The sequence below is a fragment of the Scylla paramamosain genome, chromosome 9, assembly GCF_035594125.1.
Source record: "Scylla paramamosain isolate STU-SP2022 chromosome 9, ASM3559412v1, whole genome shotgun sequence".
NCBI lineage: Eukaryota > Metazoa > Arthropoda > Malacostraca > Decapoda > Portunidae > Scylla > Scylla paramamosain.
Genome location: NC_087159.1, coordinates 27435001 through 27452500, shown reverse-complemented (window position 1 = coordinate 27452500; position 17500 = coordinate 27435001). Strand labels below are relative to the sequence as shown.

The following is a 17500-nucleotide window of genomic DNA, read 5'->3' as shown; positions in this document are numbered from 1 at the left end:
GTTGGTGGTGGCACGTGTGGTGTTGTTGTTTCTTCAGTCAGGACAGCTGAGTCAGTGCTTCCCCACTCACCTCCTCAGTCAGTCACTTCCTTATTCAGTATCTTCGCTTCCTCACGTGAGCTTCAAATATTCATGATAATGCAAGTGACAACGACTTGAATTTTTTTTTTCAACGGCTTACTAGGAAATGTAAGAAACAATAAAATAAAAAACAGAGTAAAATAAGTAGATTATGTAAATAAAAGATTTTCGACTAAAATAAATTTAAACTTAAAATAGTCACAGAATGCGTAACCTAACTACAATACTGATCTTGAAATTAAATTATTACACACACACACACACACAATATATATATATATATATATATATATATATATATATATATATATATATATATATATATATATATATATATATATATATATATATATATATATATATATATATATATATAAAGCGAATGTCATTTTCTGCGTTCATCTTTTCTCTATTTTATCTTTCTTTCTTGCCTACTGACTCTCTCTCTCTCCCTCGCTCTCTCTCTCTCTCTCTCTCTCTCTCTCTCTCTCTCTCTCTCTCTCTCTCTCTCTCTCTCTCTCTCTCTCTCTCTGCGTCGCTTCATCAGCTTTACTTTAACTCGGATACTTTCTCTTGCTTTATTTTCTTTCTTTATTGTCGTGTCACTCAAAGAGGCGTGTGTCGATTCTCTATTGCACCGTGTTTCATGTCTATATCTTTTACAATCTCTCTGTCTCTCTCTCTCTCTCTCTCTCTCTCTCTCTCTCTCTCTCTCTCTCTCTCTCTCTCTCTCTCTCTCTCTCTCGCACCATTTCTCGTCTGTCCACCTCCCCTACTCTTCCTGTCTTCTCATCATCCATTTGTTCCCTCCCGCCTTACTTTAGTTAATCTCTCTCTCTCTCTCTCTCTCTCTCTCTCTCTCTCTCTCTCTCTCTCTCTCTCTCTCTCTCTCTCTCTCTCTTGGACCTTTACTTGTTCTGCCCCTTTCGTTGCTTATACGAGAGAGAGAGAGAGAGAGAGAGAGAGAGAGAGAGAGAGAGAGAGAGAGAGAGAGAGAGAGAGAGAGAGAGAGAGAGCATTTAATTACAAGTTAAGAATTAATTACGTAATGACAAGATACATAAAAAGTGTCGGATTTGTGGAATGGACAGAAAGAGGGGATAAATTCAACGCCCTATCTCTCTCTCTCTCTCTCTCTCTCTCTCTCTCTCTCTCTCTCTCTCTGGGTCGCAATATCGCCGTCAAGTCGCATTTACGAACCGCTTGTCTCTGGTTCCAATTACGCAACACTGAGAACTGAACAATTATCTTAAGTCTAGGAGCTGGACACTCACGGGGCAGCAATACCGGGCGGGGACAGCTGGCAGCAAACAGGGAGCGGCAGACGGTAAACAGCAGGCTAGACGACAACACAAGCAGCACCAGCAGTAGTGTCGCTAGAAGGGAGGAGACATCAGATGACACAAACAGAGACGAGTAGGTGCAGCAGATGTGAGGGAGGTAAAAACATAAACAGATGACAAACAGTAAGCGGTAGTAGTGTAAAAGGAACAAAGGACTCAATAGGTGCAATAATAACGTACGACAAACAGTAAACAATTGAGAGAACAACAGTAGGAAGGCAAAACACTACTTACAGAAACAGGTGACAAACAGGTAACTAACAAGAAAAAACAGTAAAAACAGAAGTGCCGTTAGAAGGAATAAAAGACGGTAACAAGAGCAACAACAAACATGAAACAATACGATGATTTAATTAACCTAACCTAACAGCATCAGCAAGAGGAGGAACAGACGTAATATTAGTAACGGTACTACTACAAGGAAGGGAACAAACATTAACAGCAATAGAGGAGGACGTCATACAAGAGAGAAACAGCAACGAGGAGACCAACAACAGCAGAGGAGGAGGAGGAGGAGGAGAACAAGAGTGGTGCTATTATAAGATGACACTTCCATGAACAACCATAACAGGAGGAGGAGGAGGAGGAGGAGGAGGAGGAGGAGGAGGAGGAGGACTGTTATTATAAAGAAAGAAACGGGAATGAACAACAATAACAGCAATATAAACTTTAATAGAACAGCGAGGGAAGTGTTCACGTTTTCTATTAAGTTACAATACCACTATTATTAAAAAAGGAAGAGCACATGAAAAATCTCAGTTCCCAAAGTGCTACAGGTGAAATACAAGTACAGGTATATTACGTTATTGCGTCGGCGTGGAGGTGTACGCTGAGAAACCAAAGCAAGGTTATACAAAGCTGGGGAGCAGCCACAGGGGGAAACAGAACTGTAATGTGGGTGGGTACGTGCTGTATGCATCACACACACACACACACACACACGATCAGACATACACGCGGAACAATACAGTGTGATGAAAAATAAAAGTGGCTGTTTAAAGGAGATACAGCGCGTGACACCACCACCACCACCACCACCACCACCACCACGAAGCCACGAGACGAGTATGTAAAAGACGAAAGCTGATTAACTTTGCAACATTTTCTTCTTCCCTGACATGCACCACCACTACTACCACCACCACCACCACCACCACCACCATGAATTTCGAGTCAGTTGTATTTCTTTTAGCTTCTTACAGCGTTGTTCTCTCTTGCTTTCATATTTATGGTGTGGAGGTGGTGTGTTGCGGCGCCGGGGTGCGAGGAGGCGGTGATTACAGAGGCAGAGAGTGCGGGGTGCAGGCAAAGGGCTGAAGGGTCAGAGGGCGCCGCGGTGAAGGGAGCAAGAAACAAAAATGGCCAGGAGGAATAGGCTGAAGGGAAGGGCGGCGGGGTGGACACGAGCAGCAAGGGCAGAGTGGTAGGGGCAAGACAGGGCAAGACGGAGCAAGGGCAAGACAGGGCAAGACAGGGCACAAGGGCGGCGAGGCAGGGTCAGGGAGGAGTGCACGTATTAAGGTCAGTTAAAATATAACAGTTTCCCCTCCTCTGGCAATTACGGCGCCGCCTTGCTTGTGAGCGGCGCAGGTGAGGGCGGCCTGATAAGAACCGGGATTAATCGGCTCAGGCCACGGCCCGGCGGGATTTACGAGGCGTGGGGGAGGTGGACACGTTTCTCCTTTGGGGGAGGGGAGGGGAGGGGAAGGACAGGAGGTGCTTTCCCTTCCTTTCTCTCGTGTCGTGCCCGCCACGCCGGGTGGGCGTGGCAGCAAGGCGAGGGGCGGGGCAGGAGTGCAGCCCTTTTAGTTCGCTTCGCTTAACTTAATAAGCCGCTGCTCCAGACGACCTCCCGCAGCGTCCCCTTTTAACTTTAAAAGTTGACCGGCGGAGGAGATATCGAGGTAATCTTAGTGGGCGAGTTTCTTCCTCCTGCTGGGCAGAACAGATAACAATTCAGTGCGGATTGGCCCATTATCATCTGACGGATGGCGGCCGCATCCTGCCGGCAAAGTTTACCAGGATTATATACACCGCCGCGCCTCGCCCGCTGCAGGCCGGGACGCCGCCGCGGCCAAAAGGTTCACGGAATTTATGGTTCCTTTTGAGCCGCCGCCTGTAAAGTGCGCGCCTGGCGCTGTGAGGCCAAGGCACAGACAGGCGCGCCGCGGGTGTGTGAGGCTGTGATCCCCTGATGGAGAGGTGGATCAGCTGCGGCTCCCGGAACGCCGCGCTGCCTTGTTAACAGGTGGCGTCTGTCTTACCTGGCAGGAATAATTGCCTCACTGAAGCACGGCACGTCCCTCGCCACCTGCCCAGCCGCTGCTGCTCTGCCACACACGCACCTGTGTGTGGCGCGGCACCCACCCTTTGTCTTGAGCGGGGCGACAGCGACTCACACGCCGTCTGCTGCAGGTGGTGAGGGCGCGGGGTTGGCTGAAGGTCACACGCGGTAATTGAAATCAAACTTTCCGATCGAGTTGTCACGGCATCGGCTTCTTGTCTCGCGCCTCGGGTCGCTGCCGCATCGCTCACCCCGCCGCCCCCAGCAGGGCACGCCTCGCACTCCATCGCCAGATTGAGCCCCGTGGCGCCTTGAGCAGCGTGGCATCGCTTGCGGCTTGTCATTTTAGGGACGGACTTCCGCCAAGAGCAGCACAACCATTCCGTAAACACCACTGCTGATGCATCACCAGCACACCACCACTCCGGGCCGCCGGCGCACCACCACACCAGCACCACACCTCACCCGACGCACCGCCAATGCCTCGCCGCAAGCACTGTTCACGCCAAGTCGTAAAGAAACTGCTCTCAGCTGCCTCGCCACTCCGCTCTCTTGAGTCTGCGGGATACGAACCCTTGGCCGCGAGATGAAGTCACTCATTGTATCCAGGTGACCTCACTTTACCTTTCCTATATCTCTCATGCGCGTCCAGGTGAGCAGCAGCCCGCCAGCCCGGGAGCATGTGAGGTGGCGACAGGTGCAGCGACAGGCCGAGGGGAGGCCGGGATGAAGACACTAACTTATTCATACCGGCACCAGCAGGACCACATATCATGTAGCCTGCCAAACTTCATTCCATTGTGAAGTGTTCTTATTCATTCACAAGTCCTCGGATCTATCAAGAATCCATCACATGAACGAAGATATAATTTTTCTCTGCAGGCACCGTCAGCATCACAACCCAAGTAACCCGCCACACTTCCTTCCATTGTATAGCATTTTATTCAGCCACATGTCTTCTCATCTGCTAACCCATCAGACGAGCGAAAAGACAGTGTTCTTCATGCAGGCACCGTCAGGATCAGAAACCTAAAACAACCTAACCTAACACATTTTACTTCCACTTTATAGCATTTTCATCCAGCCACATGTCCTCTGATCTGCTGACGTGCATCAGACGAGCGAAAAGACACAGTCAGGATCAGAAATCAAGTAACCTGCCACATTTACTTCCATTCTTTAGCGTTTTATTCAGCAACTCCTCTGATCTATTAAACATGCATCACACGAGTTTTTAAAAGACTGATTTTCATTCATGCTAACACAATGACGATCAGAAATCAAGTAACCTGCTACATTTACTTTGATTTTTTTTTACCGTTTTTCATTCAACAAGTCCTCTGACCTGACAAGAATATACTGTTTTTTTCTCCCACATAAGCACCGTGAGAATAATAACAACAACAACAACAACAACAACAACAACAACAGTAATAATAATAATAATAATAATAATAATAATAATAATAATAATAATAATAATAATAATAAAGTACTTTCCACACATACTTCCAATCTTCAGTGTTTTCATCCCATTCCTCTGATCCAACATGAAATCCACCAGAGGACTCCACCACACTGAGGGGAGGACGTGCAGGTGGGAGTGAATATGGTATCTCTCTAGCCACGACTGTACTGCCTGCCCCTCCCCCTCGGCCACCTGGGACGTCAAGGCAAGGATGGGGAGCTGGTTTAGTTAGGAAGTTTTGTTTTAACGTCCAACTGCGACAAGGCGGTGAGAGAAAGTGACTGTGCAGCTCTTTCTCGTTAATATTATGTAGATTTTAAACCCTTTTTTTTGCACTATGGTTCCTTAGATTAATTCTGTGATCTAAGAAAATGAAAAATTGATGAATATATGAAATGGGTAAGATTAATGAATAAACAAATGGAGATAGATAAATAGATAGACAAATAAAAAGACATGTAAATAGATAGATAGATAGATAGATAGACATACAGACAGACAGAGACATATAGATAAATAGATAGACAGATGTAGACAAACAGACATCTAGATAAACAGACAGATACATAGACAGATACAGAGATAAATAGACACGTAGACAGATATAGACAGATAGATAGATAGATAGGTAGATAAACAGATAAAAAGACACACAAATAGATAAATATACAAACAAATGAATAAATAAACAATCCTCTATTTTTTTTCTGTGTATCCATACAAGCAATAAATCTCTTCCACACTGAATTACGTACAAACGACAAATAAAAACACTACAAATATTAATCATCTAACTAACTAGCGCTCTCTCTCTCTCTCTCTCTCTCTCTCTCTCTCTCGCTCTCTCTCTCTCTCTCTCTCTCCCTCTCTCTACATACAACCCTTCCAGCGCCACTACCAAGCACCCCTGTGGCCTTAACATTATGTCGGCCTTATCGACAAGACAATCTATGTTACACGTTATCGACACACCTCCTATAACTGTATATCTCCACAATGAAGCGCCGCACACTTAACATACTGTACATGAGCGGTGGCTGTGTTAACTCAACGCGTGTTTGCTTGCCTCCTACCTTCCTTCCTTCCTCTGTCCACTGGGGGGTTTAATCTATCGCTACTTAACCTTCATGAGTCATTAAAGTCGCCGCTGTAAGACACTGATGTGAAGTGGGAGAAATATATATATATTTTTTTTTGTCGTTTTTTTTTTCATTTTTTTTTTTCGAGTTGTTTAGTGTTCTTTTTTTTTATTGTTATTATTGATGTGTATGAGGAAGGATTTGGGGGGAAGGTGTGTGTGTGTGTGTGTGTGTGTGTGTGTGTGTGTGTGTGTGTGTGTGTGTGTGTGTGTGTGTGTGTGTGTGTGTGTGTGTGTGTGTGTGTGTAAGGGGAGAAGGTTAAAAGGAAAAACCTGGGGGTGGGGATGTTTCATTCTTCCTCCTTATCTTCTTCTTCTTCTTCTTCTTCTTCTTCTTCTTCTTCTTCTTCTTCTTCTTCTTCTTCTTCTTCTTCTTCTTCTTTTTCTTCTTCTTCTTCTTCTTCTTCTTCTTCTTCTTCTTCTTCTCCTCCTCCTCCTCCTCCTCCTCCTCCTTCACTTCTTTTCCCATTCCTTTCGAGAAAAAAAAACTTCTCCTTTTTGTTCTTTTTTTCTCTCCTCCTTCTATTCCTTTTCCTCCTGCTCTTCCTCCTCCTGCTCTTCCTCCTCCTGCTTCTGCTCTTCCTCCTCCTGCTCCTCCTATTCTTCTTATTTCTCCTCCTCCTACTTCTGCTCCTCCTCTTAGTTTTTTCCCTCCTGTTTCTGCTCCTCCCATCTTTTGATTCTTCTATTCCTTCTGCTTCTTCCTCTTCTCTTTCTACTTCTTCATTTCTCCTCCTCCCTCCTCCTCATCCTCTTCCTGCTCTTCCTCCTCATCACCGTGTAGACTTTTCGCTTCGCCGCGGGAGATGACTCCGAAAAAACGTTCCCGCGACCAATAGCGCCGCGTTGATGTCCGCTTGGAGGCGCAGCGAATTTCAGACAGATTGCGTTCGATCTGAGAGAGAGAGAGAGAGAGAGAGAGAGAGAGAGAGAGAGAGAGAGAGAGAGAGAGAGAGAGAGAGAGAGAGAGAGTTTCAATTGGGGTTTGGTTGTGATGGGATCCGTTTCTCCTCCTCCTCCTCCTCCTCCTCCTCCTCCTCCTCCTTCTTCGTCCTCCTCTTCCTCATACTGCTTCGTCCGGTTTCTTTCCTTCGTTTTCTTATCTGTTCTTCCTCTTCTTCATAATACTTTTTCTCTTTCTTCTTCTTCTTTTCTTCTTCTTCCTCTTTTTCTTTATAATAAAGATTTATTAGTCTTATTCTTCCTTCCTCTTTCTTCTTTGCGTGCTCTTTATATATTTCCTCCCCACTTTACAGTTTACTCTTCTTCCTCTTCTTCTTCTACCTCCTCCTCTTGCTTCTGTTTTCGTTATTTTTTTCCCCTCTTCGTTTTCTTTCATCTCTTCTTGCTCCTCTTCCTCTCTTCAATCTGATCTTAAGTGATATTTTCTCTCTCTCTCTCTCTCTCTCTCTCTCTCTCTCTCTCTCTCTCTCTCTCTCTCTCTCTCTCTCTCTCTCTCTCTCTCTCTCTTTCTTTTTCCATGTAACTATGTAACTCCTCCTCCTCCTCCTCCTCCTCCTCCTCCTCCTCCTCCTCCTCTTCTCTATGCTCCTTTCCTTTTACTTCTCTCGTAATCCTTTCCTCCACACTTCTATTTTCCTCCTCCTCTACCTCATACTTAATGCATTCTTCCCTCCTCCTCCTTCTCGCCAAGTGGGGAAGATCGGGAAGAGGTTCAATACTTTTCTCTACTTCCTCCATTTCATTTTCCTTTTTGATTCGAAAAAAGGGAATCTTTCTCTTTTTCTCCTTGCAATATCACATCATTGGCGAGAGAGAGAGAGAGAGAGAGAGAGAGAGAGAGAGAGAGAGAGAGAGAGAGAGAGAGAGAGAGAGAGAGAGAGAGAGAGAGAGAGAGAAACAGATTCCATAACCGAGGTCCAACACTAAAGATGCTATAATGAAAGAGAGATCCGTGGCAGTGGACATAAACAATTTACAGTGTTGCTGCGTGGAGTGTTGTGAGCGTGGTCTGTTACCTTGAAAAAGTCATTTCATACGTGTAGATATTACTAAATGAAAATATAACAAAACTGAACATCACAAAATTTCAGTAAATTACGTTAAATAAATATTGAGTCAGTTGAGTTACATGTGCCCACATAAAACATATATTTATTTATTTTTTTTTCAGGGATAAAATGTACAATACCTAGATATGGTGGCTATGTACATCCACATCCCCAAATTGAAAGACGGAAGGTTAAGTGTGGATAACACAGAGTGAAATGTATATTTTTAAAGATCCCTGCGTGAGTTGATGCCTAACCTTGTATAAAATCTGCATAACTTTGACAATTTCAAACAAATATTATTTATGTGGTATTTCCAATTCAAATTACTGTCGATGATGACACCGAGGAATTTGGTGTGCTTTACTTGTTTGCAATGTGTGTTATCTAGCAATAAAGGCGGCGTGACCGCGGAAACAACAGTTTTGAAACAGCATACAATTGCCTCTGTTGATATCTAATTTTAGTTTATTGCAATTTCACCAAATTATTATTTGATATTTTTTTCTACAGTGAGATGCATTTGCAATGATTCCTTGTTCGTATCTGCCAATGTAAGACTGGTGTCGTCACCATACAGCGGAACACGAAATTTTGAACACGCACAAACAATATCATTTATATATATATATATATATATATATATATATATATATATATATATATATATATATATATATATATATATATATATATATATATATATATATATATATATATATATATATATATATTTAAAATTAAATATGCCCTAATATTGATCGTTGTGGAACACCCTTTACAATAATTTCATGCTAGAATGTTGATTATTACAAAAAAGCTACGTTTCCTGTTGCTTAAATATTTAGTAAACAGAGAAAGTAGTTATCTTGTAATACCAATAGCTTGTCACGTGACATGGTGTGAAGCAGCATCAAACGCCTTGGTAAAATTTAGAAAAATTTCATCTAAACACTTATAAACATTAATAATAAAATCTAACGAGGCAGTTTCTGTAGAATTATTTTGACGAAAACCACAATGACTATACGAAAATATTTTACTTATTTTACTTGTCTCATGAAAAGGTAATGAGACGAACAAAAGGTGCTTTTTTCAGAAATTCTACTTATCGCAGGTAACATGATATTGCAATGTAATTGTTCATATCATCCTTTTGGCCAGATTTATAGACAGGGTAACTTTCGCAATCTTCAGTTTATCTTTAAAAAAAAAAAAAAAAAAAAAAAGAAAAAGAAACAGCGAAATGAAAGGTTGATAAAGTAAGTTACTGGATAAGAAACCAAACTTGAAGTTTCGTCATAACCTGGAGGCATTTTTTCCGAAGCCTGTGGAGTGTATGCGCTCTCCTGTAATGACGGCCGGCTGTAGTTTCAAAACTAGCCACAGGATATTCTTGGAAATACTCTTATTGTGATTTCCACACAGATACCTCTATCTTAAACATTAACTAACGCAATCTAAACGTAACCTCGTTTAAACCAGTCTAGCGTGTTCAAGAGTGACTGGCACCTACTCTTCCAGACTTGGGAAATGTGCAAACTGGAGATGAAATCTAAAGTGTTTTCAGATATTTTTCGATTTAAGACTAAACAATGAATTAAAAAATACAGAGAAAATTAGGGGAATTATGAAGATCCTGGTTATGTGAATTATTACCCTCATCTGAAGTACTAGGCAAGTCTGTGCTAGTCTTAGAAAATGGCTGTTATACGTATTAAGAATGTTGTGACTATGTTTAGTTCATTGACGGCGGTAGTCTTGCCAGGTGTAGAGGTGATGGCATTCCATTGCTTCTTAGCATTGCCTTGATTCTTTGCACGATAACCGTTTTGCTGCTCTCAGTACGGCAGTGTTTTCCTGTACAATGAATGAATGGTGCTCACGATACGTTAAAGGCTATTTTGCTGCCAGTCTTTCCAGTCTGAAATTTTTCTTTAGTATTATTTTTCAGAGCTGGTGTTGTGTATGGACATCGCTTGGTACGATTTGTAATTAATTTTAATGGAAACAGTGAATAGAAAATTCTATGACATGCATCGTATGCAACATTCGGGGATCTTTTATCTATTACTTCATTCCAGGAAACTTTCTGCACATCTTCGATAAATCTTTGTAGTGAATCACCAGATATTGTTCCTTTAAGTGTAAAGTGTTTTAAGTGTAAAGTGTTATTGTTTAGGGAAGTGATCAGATATGTCAGTGTGGACAATATGACTACCAATATTTTAACTCAGGTGTGGCCCAGCGGGGCACCAGAAGTATCAGAGACTCTGGTTGGTTTAGTTGTTGAGGAACAAGTGAATTATCATAAATCAAATTTATAATAAAATTATCTATAGCTGTGTGGTCATCATGTTTCAGTAAATCGAGATTAAAATCGGTCGCGCGGCGAACACTTTTAATGTCCACATTATTGATGTAACAAAAGAATTCAGTAAGGAAGCAAAGCATAGCACCTTTAGGCAGCTTATAAACACATGAAATAAGATGAGGTTCATTGTTGATACGAGCCGCAGCAGAAATACAAGTAAGGTTCAATAAAGTTGTTCAATAAAGTTGAAGTTATCAAGAGTAACAGAGTCATCTACATCAGAGATGTATGTGGATATTTCTTCACCATCTCTACTCCTGAAACCAGAGTACGTATCAACACCAGGTAGACTGTGCAGTGACTGATATCTTTATGTAACCTTGCTTTACAAAAGGCTGCTGTATCAAAATGAATCTTATGTAACAAAAAAAAAATCAAAACTTTGAAATTTAGTTGGTATACTTATAATATTTAAATAAAGTATGGAAAATTTTTCATATGAGAGAATGCGACTAACTGTGAATGATGCCTTGCCTTGTTTGTAACTTGCACCATAAGTGAGTCGACAGCAATGTTACCATGGTACCTTTCACTGCGTATAGGAGGTGAATCAAATGCAAAGTTATTTAGTCATTCAAGGAAATTATGTTATAGTTACCAACATTACAGTTCATCAAAGTAACAAAATCTTAATTGTCTAACTCTACACAGGTTATCCATCATATAGAAAAGTTATACAAGTACAGTACTTATTATACTGTGAATCATTAAGTTACTACTTACAGTTTCCGGTGCAGGTACCGAGGCACTAGCGTCCACATTGCTTGTAGACGCAGAGTGGCCTGCTGTAGTCACTTAGTGGCCCTCAAGTTGTTCAGGATGCTTGCTTACTACAGCTGCTTGGGTGATTAATGTGTTGGCAGCACCAGTAGCACTCCTGTCTAAGTTAGCAGTAGTTACATTCTGGACACTGGATGTCGCCTAAACAAGCAAAACAATTCCGTCAACGCCACCACCACGAGCACCTGAGTTTGGCAGCTCAGCTCTGTCCTTGAAAATGAGCTTAGTGTGCTTAAAATATATCACTTTATCTTAACTTTTAGCTTGTTTTAGTAGAGTCACTTGACTGTCTCTTGTGTAAGACCGGACACAAATCTTCGTTAACTGCGATCCCGGTGCCTCGGAGTTTCCTCGAGTTCCGCAACATTTCCTCGCGACCCGAGCAGCGATCAAAGCGGGTCGCTATGGCGCGAAGCCGTCTATCCTGAGGCCGCCCTACACAGTAAGCTCGCTCCAGATTCACAGCAGGCAGCTGCAGCTCATCCTACAGCAGGGAATGATACAGCTGCTGCCGATTGTTCCCACTGACGCCACTGACACGTTACTGAACACCACTGAACCGAAGCTTGTTTCGACGGCTGTAATCTTCCTGATAGTTACAGAGGTGTGACTGGCTCAGTCAGTCGTTTCTTCATGGCTTCACGTTGGGGTTCACCTTCAGTCTTGTGCAACTTGTTAACCCTAAGGTCGAGAATTTCCGATTGCGAGAATTCAAGGCTCCTGGTGAGTTGAGTCAGTTTACCCTCCAGGCTTGAGATTATTGAAGTTGATCCGTAACAACTTCCATGGCGCTTCGGTGGGCTTTCCCTGGGACTGAAGGAGTGTCTTGGTTACCGAGGGACCATCATAGTCCTGCTTCAGTCAGTGCTTCACTGTGCCGTGAATCACCAAGCAGGCGTCGAAACACAGCAGCACCACGACAAATCTGTTATACTTACTTATTTATTCTTTTGCAGATTCTCTTGGTTGTAACAGACGCTGAGAGAATTAATTGAGATTGTGCTCACCAACACAGTCTCAGGGGTTGGCTGCTGCTCTTCAAGACGAAATATTACAAAATAACGAGGGGCCACAGGTGAAACGTCTTGTCTATACGGTGGTCAGCGAGAGAGAGAGAGAGAGAGAGCTATTACTATTCATATGATTTTAATGGGGTGTAGTTCTAATAATCCTACTACTACTACTACTACTACTGCTGCTGCTGTTGCTGCTACTGTCACCATTATATAATTCTGCTACTACTACTACTACTACTACTACTACTACTACTACTACTACTACTACTACTACTACTGCTGCTGCTGCTGCTGCTGCTGCTATCGTCACCATTAAATAATTATACTATTACTATTACTACTACTACTACTACTACTATGACCATTCTATAATCAATTCACTGGCAAGACTAAAGAATACTCCACACACACTCCTTGCCTCACTAAACACACAGACAGATAGATAGATAGATAGATAGATAAATAGAGAGATAGACAGATAGAGAGATTGATTAATAGATGGACAGATGGACATACAGAGAGATAGATAGACAGATGATTGATAGACAGCTACATACATTCATACATACATAGAAACATAGATAAATAGACAGAAAAAATACAAATAGACAGATAGACAGATAGATAGATAAACAAGTATCTAACTCACACTAACCATTCATCCACACAGACAAGTGATAAACCCTACCCACTAACAGACAACTTCTTAACTTCCCGCACCACCACCACCGCACCTCGCTGACTCACAACACTTAACTTCAACTTCCTAACCCTGAATGTCAAGAGTTAACCCCAGTCCATTCACAGCTACTGACACCTTCCTAACTTCATGCTGTCACTGATTTAGACAAGAAAATAGATAGACAGTTAGATAAATAGATAAATAATCGAAATAAAATATAGTTACAGAGAAAGAGAGAGAGAGAGAGAGAGAGAGAGAGAGAGAGAGAGAGAGAGAGAGAGAGAGAGAGAGAGAGAGAGAGAGAAGGTTATGAAGAAAGAGATGAGACTAAATGTGTTGGGTGGTGACCATAGGAGGAAGCTGAGGAGGAGGAGGTATAGAATAGTAAATCTTCTCACCCTAAAGGGCAAAATGCATTTCTCCTTTAGTTTTGGAAGCGAAAGGAAGAGGGGGGCGATGCTGTGTTTGGAAGAAGAGGAGGAGGAGGAGGAGGAGGAGGAGGCGAGATGAAAAGAAGAGAAAGCGAGAGAAAGAAGATGGTGCGATAGAGTGAATCTTTGAGAAGGATTTGAAATGGTTTACGTCGACAATGAGAGAGAGAGAGAGAGAGAGAGAGAGAGAGAGAGAGAGAGAGAGAGAGAGAGAGAGAGAGAGAGAGAGAAACGTTGTGATGAAGTACTTCCGTCTGAATAGAGTGAGAGGAAAGGTGTGTGTGTGTGTGTGTGTGTGTGTGTGTGTGTGTGTGTGTGTGTGTGTGTGTGTGTGTGTGTGTGTGTGTGTGTGTGTGTGTGTGTGTGTGTGTGTGTGTGTGTGTGTATGCGGGGAAGGGATGAGAGGAAAGAGCAGCAATTCATACACAACAATACATAGTCTCTCTCACACACACACAAACACACACACGCACATACAAACCGTGATAGTTCAATGCATCCATTTTTTCCTCTTGCTCTTCCTCTTCCTCTTTGAATCCTGAACGCCACCACAACACAATAGACCAGACCAGACAACACCAGACAATACTGAACAACACCGGGCGATACCAGGCGACACTTTACCTGCAACAAAAAGGAAAGGTAGAACATGAAAATAAGAGAATGATGTCCCTTTTCATTATTTTCATGTCACGTGTTGGTAGGGCAAGACAAGACATGTTCAGACAGGAAAAGACGTGAGGAGACAAGAGAGGCTGAACGCAAATTAATTACAAAATGCACTCAGTTTTATCAATAGTCTCTCGCGTTGCTATTTTAAGAAACGTAAAAAGAAAAGTCGATGATTGGTACACAAGTTGACTCTCCCCCCCTCCCACCTCCCTCCCTCCATCCCTCCCTCTGTCTCTTTCTCTCCCTCTCTCTCTTGATAAATCAGTTTTTGAAAACGAAAGCAGGAGCAGGAAAACTAATCTCTCTCTCTCTCTCTCTCTCTCTCTCTCTCTCTCTCTCTCTCTCTCTCTCTCTCTCTCTCTCTCTCTCTCTCTCTCTCTCTCTCGCTCGCAATCTGTCACTCCAGAGGAAATAAAAGCCGGAGAACGAAAATCCTTTCACACACACACACACACACACACACACACACACACACACACACACACACACACACACACACACACACACACACACACAAACACACACACACCTGTATATTCCTGCACAGTGTCTCTCAGGAAAGCAATTTTGTGCAGGTAGAGAGAGGTGACGAAGGTAACACTTGCATAATGTAGCGAGGCAGGGAGCGGATGGGTGGTCCAGGAGGCAGGCAGTGAAGAGAGGCAGGGGGGAAGGGAGGCGTTCCTAGTGGGCATTCCAGAGGTGTGTTACATGGATTATCTTACATGCTCTTATTCATTTACCTGTTCCCTTTCTCTCTCTCTCTCTCTCTCTCTCTCTCTCTCTCTCTCTCTCTCTCTCTCTCTCTCTCTCTCTCTCTTGCACTTTGTTGTTATTCGTTCTGTTTCTGAATTTCTTCTTTTTGTTATATTCTGTTTATTTTTTTTCTCTGTTTTTTGTTTTGTTTTGTTGGATTTTTTATTTAGTTGCTTCCTTGTTTTGCTTTTATCTCTCTCTCTGTGTGTGTGTGTGTGTGTGTGTGTGTGTGTGTGTGTGTGTGTGTGTGTGTGTGTGTGTGTGTGTGTGTGTGTGTGTGTGTGTTATTTTTTTTTATTCTATTTTTGTCTACTTTTTTTTTTTACATGTGTGTCTGTCTGTCCGTTTGTTTTTGTCTATCTTTTCAGTTTTTTTTTTTTTTCCATCTGCCCTTCTCCCTTGTTATCTTGTCTGTCTGTTTGCCTGCCTGTCTTTTCTTGTCTTCTACTTGCACTCATCCGCTCTCTCTCTCTCTCTCTCTCTCTCTCCTCTCTCTCTCTCTCTCTCTCTCTCTCTCTCTCTCTCTCTCTCTCTCTCTCTCATCCTCCCTCTATCACCCCATCTCTCCCTCCTTCCCTCCCTCTCTCCTCTCAACGCCCCTCCCTCTCTCCTCCCACCCCTCCATCCAGCTACTCATCACCCCATCTCTCCCTCCCTCCCTCCCTCCCTCTCTCTCTCAGTGCCCCTCGGCTTCTCTGATTAGATTACTTAAAGACGCAGATAAAATCAACATCTGAGACGGGAGCGGCGCGCGGAGAGACGAGACATCACAGCACCAACAAAATATAGAGTCCCGCGTGCTGCTTGAGAGCTCAGATGGGAGGGTAACGAAGTAAACAGGAGCGGAGCATACACTGACAGAAAACTTGCTTGACGACTTCCTATACCGAGACAGGTTCTTGATATCCTTCGTCATTTCCGTGGGTTAGTGGCGAGGTTCGTTTTCTTTGCCCTTGTTAGAGAAAATGGGACAGGTTGGGGATATGGAATTGGCGAAAATGAGGTGCAAACTTTTTTTTTTTTTTGCACATTCCCCTTTACTTTCCTGGTGAGTGACGCTTAGTATGTTTATTTTATTAGCTGTAATAGAGAAAATGGTTAGTAGAAGTATGTAGATTAGGTTAGGTTAGGTAGAAGTAGATTAGGCATAAGAAAATTAAGGAAAAGAAGCACAAATGTAGGCAATGTTTCCTTATTTTCCTTGGCAGTTAGTGGAGGGATGAGTTACGCAAGTTATATTTACTTTCTTGACCTTATTAGAGAAAGTCGGAGCAGTAAGTCAAGAATACGAGGATGGAAAAATGACAGAAGTGAAACACAAGCAAAATACTTTCACTCACTTCTTCCTCGTTTCTCCTGGAGTGAGTGACGCCCAACACATCCTTAGCCTACATAAAGGAAGAAGGAAAAGTAGGCGAAAAATAAAAAAAATAAATAAATAAATAAAATTGACAAAAATGAAACACAAATATGCATAATTTCTATATTCCTCTCATTTCCGTGGTGAGTTATGCAGACGAGGTGAGTGACACTTGATATGTTTGCTCCTTTGGCCTTGACAGAGAAAGTGGCTGGATGAAGTATGTTAAGAATGTGAAGGTGGAACAAATGCAATAAAAAAAACACGTGATCTTCAAGACTAGGATATTTTCTTCACTAAATTCCCTGTTACTTTCCAGAGGAGGTGAGTGAAGCTTGGCATGTTTACTTCCTTGACCTTAATAAAGAAAGTGGGAGGAGGGAGAAGTAGGTTAAGAATATGAAAATGAAAATGATATGAAAGAACCTAACTCCGGGACATTTTCTTTATCATGTTCTCCGTCACTTTCCTGGAAGCTACACAGACGAGTTAAGTGACGCTTGATATGTTTACTTCCTTCGCCTAAATGGAGAAAAAATGGCGAGTAGGAGACGACTAAGACTATAAAAATGAAAGTGACAAAAATGAGGCACAGGCTGAGATATCTGCATGACATTCTTCGTTATATTCTTGAAAGTTGCGAACGACTTGAGTGTGTTTGGAATGTTCCGATCAGCACAGTGGTTATCATTTTCAGCTCGTTACCCAAGTCAACATGCCATATTAGGTGTATTTTCCCTTTCGTAAAATAGAACAGTGAGCAAATACTGACTATACTGCACCCTTTCCACGTCCTAAAGGGAGAATTGCAAGACAGGAAAAAAATAAATTAACATATAAAAATCAACAGATAAACGCTGAAAATAAATAAGTGATTCAATAAACAAAACAAAAGTAAATTCATTAATTCATTTAAAATAAATCTATTGCTATTATCACTATTGTTATTATCACTATTGTTATTATCACTATTGTTATTATCACTATTGTTATTATCACTATTGTTACGGTGCTCTCGATCACGACAGGATTATTTTTTTTTAATGTGTGTGTGTGTGTGTGTGTGTGTGTGTGTGTGTGTGTGTGTGTGTGTGTGTGTGTGT

General features: G+C 42.3%; 1 long non-coding RNA gene across 1 annotated transcript in view; it reads right to left on the bottom strand.

Moving 5' to 3' along the window:
• Positions 1 to 12580, bottom strand: part of LOC135103811 (uncharacterized) — a 52394-nt gene extending 39814 nt beyond the window's left edge. The window contains exon 1 of the long non-coding RNA XR_010270207.1: positions 11424 to 12580. This is a non-coding gene — a long non-coding RNA (uncharacterized LOC135103811). The remainder of the gene's footprint in view (positions 1 to 11423) is intronic.
• Positions 12581 to 17500: the final 4920 nt, after the last annotated feature.